We start from the raw sequence: 8138 nt of genomic DNA, 5'->3' as shown, positions 1-8138 counted from the left end.
ACAACATCACACCGATAGATGGAACGGTAACCGTTTGTTGTAGTATATTCTCAGTGAGGCAGGGAAGTAGTTGTACATTAAATCACACATAAATGTTAATATGTTAACTGTGGATACGGAATGAAAGACCGAGGATAAAAATTACATGGTCGTTATAACGATCTAGTTCGTCAGTACAACCTCGCATTTGGTCAAATTTTGTCTGACGTGTTTCATACCAATTGTTAAGCCGTTCTTTGCACACTGATTTTGACTGCGGATAATTCCGTTTACCTGATCAGGATATAGGGCTCACGGCGGGTGTGACCGGTCAACAGGGGATGCTTACTCCTCCTAGGCACCTTGTCCCACCTCTGGTATGTCAAGGGGTGCGTGTTTTCCCAACTATCTATTTTGTATTGCTTATATGACTTATGAGATTGATCACTGTTGGTTATCTTCACCTTGTATTCAGAAAGCTAGAGAGACCCACAGCGTTGTGAAACGAGAGTGGGGAAGAAATTATTAAAATGAGATAGCCGGGGAGAGATAGAGAGCGACTCCGAAAGAGAGCAAGAATTGTGACCGTTTATTATTGTAAATTCTGGTTGAGACTTGGAAGCAATTGTACATTACATGTAACTGTTAATATGCGAACTGTAAATAAAGAGTAAGAGATCGAGGGAAAAGATTCAGACAGAAAGCGAGATATATATGTAGTATTGTGAAAAGAAACGGAGAAAAATCCTCAAAGGGAGAGAGGGGGCATAGGTCTAAAAAGAGAGACAACGGAAAGAAAAATTCAGAAGGACAAAACAAGAAAATACTGTAAGAAAGACTGGGTTGTAATTTTATAGACGAATGACAACATGTTGAAAATTGCTTTGAAATTATTTCAAGAGACGATCTATACAGAATAAATATAATGTTCTTATACAAATGATTATAACGACATGCAAATTGGATCATTCAAAATGTGATTGGTCAAAATTCAGATGATCTTTCATGACCTAGAATTCCTTGAATTTAATGTTGTTGTGTTCACTGAAGATTTACAATTTAAGATCTTAATTCCATTTTCATTTCATGTTGAATTAAAATCCCTTCAAATCAGACAAATATTTAACATTCATTAATCGAGAAAATCTAACATCCACTGAAGTCAGGGAAATGAAGACCGTTTTGCACAATACAAGTAACTAGAGTTTAATACGTGTTTAACATGACAAAGTAGATGCGTTAAATCATTGTGAAATTGTAATTCAATGACACATATTTAGAAGGTTATTTTTATCAGACTCCAGAACATTGGTATTTACTTGTTTTCGGTTTAGAGTTCACACATTAATAAATGAGTCTAAAGTATGTACCTTCAATAATATATCTCCTGTTCAATGATGTCTTAAATGCTTTCTATAATTACAATACAGAACCTGTCTGTCACTCAACTAATTAACATTAATTAACAAATGAACAGTGATCAGTCATACAATACTCTTATCAGATGTCCATGTCATCTTGTGCGCTGTGAACAAAGAAATCATTTGAAAGAACCTTTAATTACGGAATGTTCAGGTCTACCCCATAGTTTTCTTTGTTTCTCTCAGTTTAAATACACATGCCAACATCGAAATATCTCCATGTCATGCCTGCACTTTAACATAGTATCTTAATCGTTTTAAGGAGACGAACTTAAAAGCCAGGTAAGATCTGAATTATCTATACTTATGAATACTCATGAATTTGTGTTAAAATATGACATTCTTAAATTTTGATTAAGAAAGGTTCAATGCTTTCCAGTAAGCACATAATCTTTGACATTGACACTGTGTGTATACTATTATCAATGGAGATACAATGCTGCGAATGCAACTATTCCATTCAATTTTGGAACATTCTAACCTGCATTTTCTGTTAACTATTGAGTCTCGACATTCACTTTAGACACCCATGAACCTGCGCATAACGATAGGCTTGTGATTGCTTTCATAAATAGTCCCACTGATTTTCATATCTTTAGATAATAGACTGGGATACCAACGTCCGGTAAGTCGTGTTTGTTTGGGTGTAAAATGGTAATAGTTGTGAATGAGTTGTTTGGTTGCTTGTTTTACGTCCCATCGACATTATTTTAAAATCTTACTGAGACGTTAATAACTGTAGTTAAAGTACCATAAGTTTACACATGTCTTAGTATTGAACATCAATCACCTGTAACATTGTATTATACTCCCACACATTATAATATACTCCCACACATTGCAATATACTCCCACACATTATAGTATACTCCCACACATTGCAATATACTCCCACACATTATAATATACTCCCACACATTATAATATACTCCCACACATTATAATATACTCCCACACATTATAATATACTCCCACACATTATAATATACTCCCACACATTGCAATATACTCCCACACATTATAGTATACTCCCACACATTATAATATACTCCCACACATTATAATATACTCCCACACATTATAATATACTTCCACACAATATAATATACTCCCACACATTATAATATACTCCCACACATTGCAATATACTCCCACACATTATAGTATACTCTCACACAATATAATATACTCTCACACATTATAATATACTCCCACACATTATAATATACTCCCACACATTGTAATATACTCCCACACAATATAATATACTCCCACACATTATAATATACTCCCACACATTGTAATATACTCCCACACAATATAATATACTCCCACACATTATAATATACTCCCACACAATATACTATACTCCCACACATTATAATATACTTCCACACATTATAATATACTCCCACACATTATAATATACTTCCACACAATATAATATACTCCCACACATTATAATATACTCCCACACATTGCAATATACTCCCACACATTATAGTATACTCTCACACATTATAATATACTCCCACACATTATAATATACTCCCACACATTGTAATATACTCCCACACAATATAATATACTCCCACACATTATAATATACTCCCACACATTGTAATATACTCCCACACAATATAATATACTCCCACACATTATAATATACTCCCACACATTGTAATATACATCCACACATTATAAAATACTCCCATACATTATTATATACTCCCACACATTATAATATACTCCCACACAATATAATATACTCCCACACATAATAGTATACACCCACACATTGTAATATACACCCACACATTATAATATACTCCCACACATTGTAATATACTCCCACACATTATAATATACACCCACACATTATAATTTGCTCCCACACATTATAATATACACCCACACATTATAATATACTCCCACACATTGTAATATACACCCACACATTATAAAATACTCCCATACATTATTATATACTCCCACACATTATAATATACACCCACACAATATAATATACTCCCACACATTGTAATACACTCCCACACATTGTAATATACTCCCACACATTGTAATATACCCACACACTGTAATATACACCCACACATTGTAATATACTCCCACACAATATATTATACTCACACAGATTGTAATATACTCCCACACAATATATTATACTCCACACATTGTAATATACTCCCACACAATATATTATACTCCCACACATTATAATATACTCCCACACATTATAATATACTCCCACACATTATAATATACTCCCACACATTGTAATATACTCCCACACATTATAATATACTCCCAAACATTATAATATACTCCCACACATTATAATATACACACACACATTATAGTATACACCCACACATTATAATATACTCCCACACATTATAATATACTCCCACACATTATGATATACTCCCACACATTGTAATATACACCCACACATTATAATATACTCCACACATTGTAATATACACCCACACATTATAATATACTCCCACACATTGTAATATACTCCCACACATTGTAATATACTCCCACACATTATAATATACACCCACACATTATAATATGCTCCCACACATTGTAATATACTCCACACATTGTAATATACTCCACACATTGTAATATACTCCCACACATTATAATATACTCCCACACAATATAATATACTCACACAGATTGTAATATACTCCCACACATTGTAATATACACCCACACATTGTAATATACACCCACACATTGTAATATACACCCACACATTATAATATACTCCCACACATTGTAATATACTCCACACATTGTAATATACTCCACACATTGTAATATACTCCCACACATTATAATATACTCCCACACAATATAATATACTCACACAGATTGTAATATACTCCCACACATTGTAATATACTCCCACACATTATAATATACTCCCACACATTATAATATACTCCCACACATTGTAATATACTCCCACACATTATAATATACTCCCACACATTGTAATATACTCCCACACATTATAATATACTCCCACAAATTATAATATACTCCCACATATTGTAATATACTCCCACACATTGTAATATACTCCCACACATTGTAATATACTCCCACACATTATAATATACTCCCACACATTGTAATATACTCCCACACATTGTAATATATTCCCACACATTATAATATACTCCCACACATTATAATATACTCCCACATATTGTAATATACTCCCACACATTGTAATATACTCCCACACATTGTAATATACTCCCACACATTATAATATACTCCCACACATTGTAATATACACCCACATATTGTAATATACTCCCACACATTGTAATATACTCCCACACATTATAATATACTCCCACACATTATAATATACTCCCACACATTGTAATATACTCCCTAACATTATAATATACACCCACACATTATAAAATACTCCCATACATTATTATATACTCCCACACATTATAATATATTCCCACACAATATGATATACTCCAAACATTATAAAAAATTGTAATATACTCCCACACATTATAATATACTCCCACACATTATAATATACTCCCACACATTGTAATATACTCCCACACAATATAATATACTCCCACACATTATAATATACTCCCACATATTGTAATATACTCCCATACATTGTAATATATTCCCATACATTGTAATAAACTCCCACATATTGTAATATACTCCCACACATTGTAATATATTCCAACACATTATAGTATACTCCCACACATTATAGTATACTCCCACACATTATAATATACTCCCACAGATTGTAATATACTCCCACACATTGTAATATACTCCCACACATTATTATATACTCCCACACATTATAATATACTCCCACACAATATAATATACTCCCACACAATATGATATACTCCCACACATTGTAATATACTCCCACACATTATAATATTCTCCCACACATTATGATATACTCCCACACAAAATATGATATATTCCCACACAATATAATATACTCCCACACATTATAATATATTTCCACACAATATAATATATTCCCGCACATTATAATATACTCCCACACATTATTATATACTCCCACACATTATAATATACTCCCACACATTGTAATATACTCCCACACAATATAATATACTCCCACACATTGTAATATACTCCCACACATTATAATATACTCCCACACATTGTAATATATTCCCACACATTATAATATACACCCACACATTGTAATATACTCCCACACATTATAATATACTCCCACACATTGTAATATACTCCCACACAATATAATATACTCCCATACATTGTAATATACACCCACACATTATAATATACTCCCACACATTATATTATACACCCACACATTATAATATACTCCCACACATTGTAATATACACCCACACATTATAACATACTCCCAAACATTGTAATATACTCCCACACATTATAATATACTCCCACACATTATAATATACACCCACATATTATAATATACTCCCACACATTATAGTATACTCCCACACATTGTAATATACTCCCACACAATATAATATACTCCACACATTGTAATATACTCCCACACATTGTAATATACTCCCACACATTATTATATACAACCACACATTATAATATACTCCCACACATTATAATATACTCCCACACATTGTAATATACTCCCACACAATATAATATACTCCCACACATTGTAATATACTCCCACACATTATAAAATACTCCCATACATTATTATATACTCCCACACATTATAATATACTCCCACACGAAATGATATACTCCCACACAATATGATATACTCCCACACAATATGATATACTCCCACACATTGTAATATACTCCCACACAATATAATATACTCCCACACAATATGATATACTCCCACACATTGTAATATACTCCCACACATTATAATATTCTCCCACACATTATGATATACTCCCACACAAAATATGATATATTCCCACACAATATAATATACTCCCACACATTATAATATATTCCCACACAATATAATATATTCCCGCACATTATAATATACTCCCACACATTATAATATACTCCCACACATTGTACTATACTCCCACACATTATAATATACTCCCACACATTATAATATACTCCCACACATTGTACTATACTCCCACACATTATAATATACTCCCACACATTATAATATACTCCCACATATTATAATATACTCCCACACATTATAATATACTCCCACACATTATAATATACTCCCACACATTATAATATACTCCACACATTATAATATACTCCCACACATTGTACTATACTCCCACATATTATAATATACACCCACACATTATAATATACTCCCACACATTATAATATACTCCCACACAATATAATATACTCCCACACATTATAATATACTTCCACACATTATGATATACTCCCACACAAAATATGATATATTCCCACACAATATAATATGCTCCCACACATTATAATATATTCCCACACAATATGATATACTCCCACACATTGTAATATACTCCCACACATTATAATATTCTCCCACACATTATGATATACTCCCACACAAAATATGATATATTCCCACACAATATAATATACTCCCACACATTATAATATACTCCCACACAATATAATACACTCCCACACATTGTAATATACTCCAACACATTGTAATATACTCCCACACATTATAATATACTCCCACACATTGTAATATACTCCCACACATTATAATATACTCCCACACATTATAATATACTCCCACACATCAACATGATATACTCCCAAACATTATAATATACTCCCACACATTATAATATACTCCCACACATTATAATATACTCCCACACATTATAATATACTCCCACACATTGTAATATACTCCCACACATTATAATATACTCCCACACATTGTAATATACTCCCACACAATATAATATACTCCCACACATTGTAATATACTCCCACACAATATACTATACTCCCACACATTGTAATATACTCCCACACATTATAATATACTTCCACACATTATAATATACTCCCACACATTATAATATACTTCCACACATTATAATATACTCCCACACATTGTAATATACTCCCACACAATATAATATACTCCCACACATTATAATATACTCCCACACATTATAACATACTCCCACACATTATAATATACTCGCACACAATATAATATACTCCCACACATTATAATATACACCCACACATTATAATATACTCCCACACATTATAATATACTCCCACACATCAACATCTATCTTGCCTTTTGTGCTTCATCCATTTATAAACAATTATCCTGGAAATAAAACTTTCTTTAGGTTGTTACACATAGAACAGGTGGTGAATGAGTTTAATAATATAACGTTCTGTAGGTTGTTACACATAGAACAGGTGGTGAATGAGTTTAATAATATAACGTTCTGTAGGTTGGTACACATAGAACAGGTGGAGAATGAGTTTAATAATATAACGTTCTGTAGGTTGTTACACATAGAATAGGTGGTGAATGAGTTTAATAATATAACGTTCTGTAGGTTGTTACACATAGAACAGGTGGTGAATGAGTTTAATAATATAACGTTCTGTAGGTTGTTACACATAGAACAGGTGGAGAATGAGTTTAATAATATAACGTTC

At 32.3% G+C, this 8138-nt stretch overlaps 1 protein-coding gene across 1 annotated transcript in view; it reads left to right on the top strand.

The window, feature by feature from the left end:
- The first annotated feature begins 1599 nt into the window (after positions 1-1599).
- Positions 1600-8138, top strand: part of LOC125657375 (uncharacterized) — a 77194-nt gene continuing 70655 nt past the window's right edge. The window contains exon 1 of the mRNA XM_056157426.1: positions 1600-1682. The gene's annotated coding sequence lies outside the window, so the exon portion shown is untranslated. The remainder of the gene's footprint in view (positions 1683-8138) is intronic.

This window comes from Ostrea edulis, chromosome 2 (assembly GCF_947568905.1).
Source record: "Ostrea edulis chromosome 2, xbOstEdul1.1, whole genome shotgun sequence".
Lineage (NCBI taxonomy): Eukaryota > Metazoa > Mollusca > Bivalvia > Ostreida > Ostreidae > Ostrea > Ostrea edulis.
The sequence above is the reverse complement of the archived record's forward strand: the minus strand, read 5'-3'. Positions and strand labels throughout refer to the sequence as shown.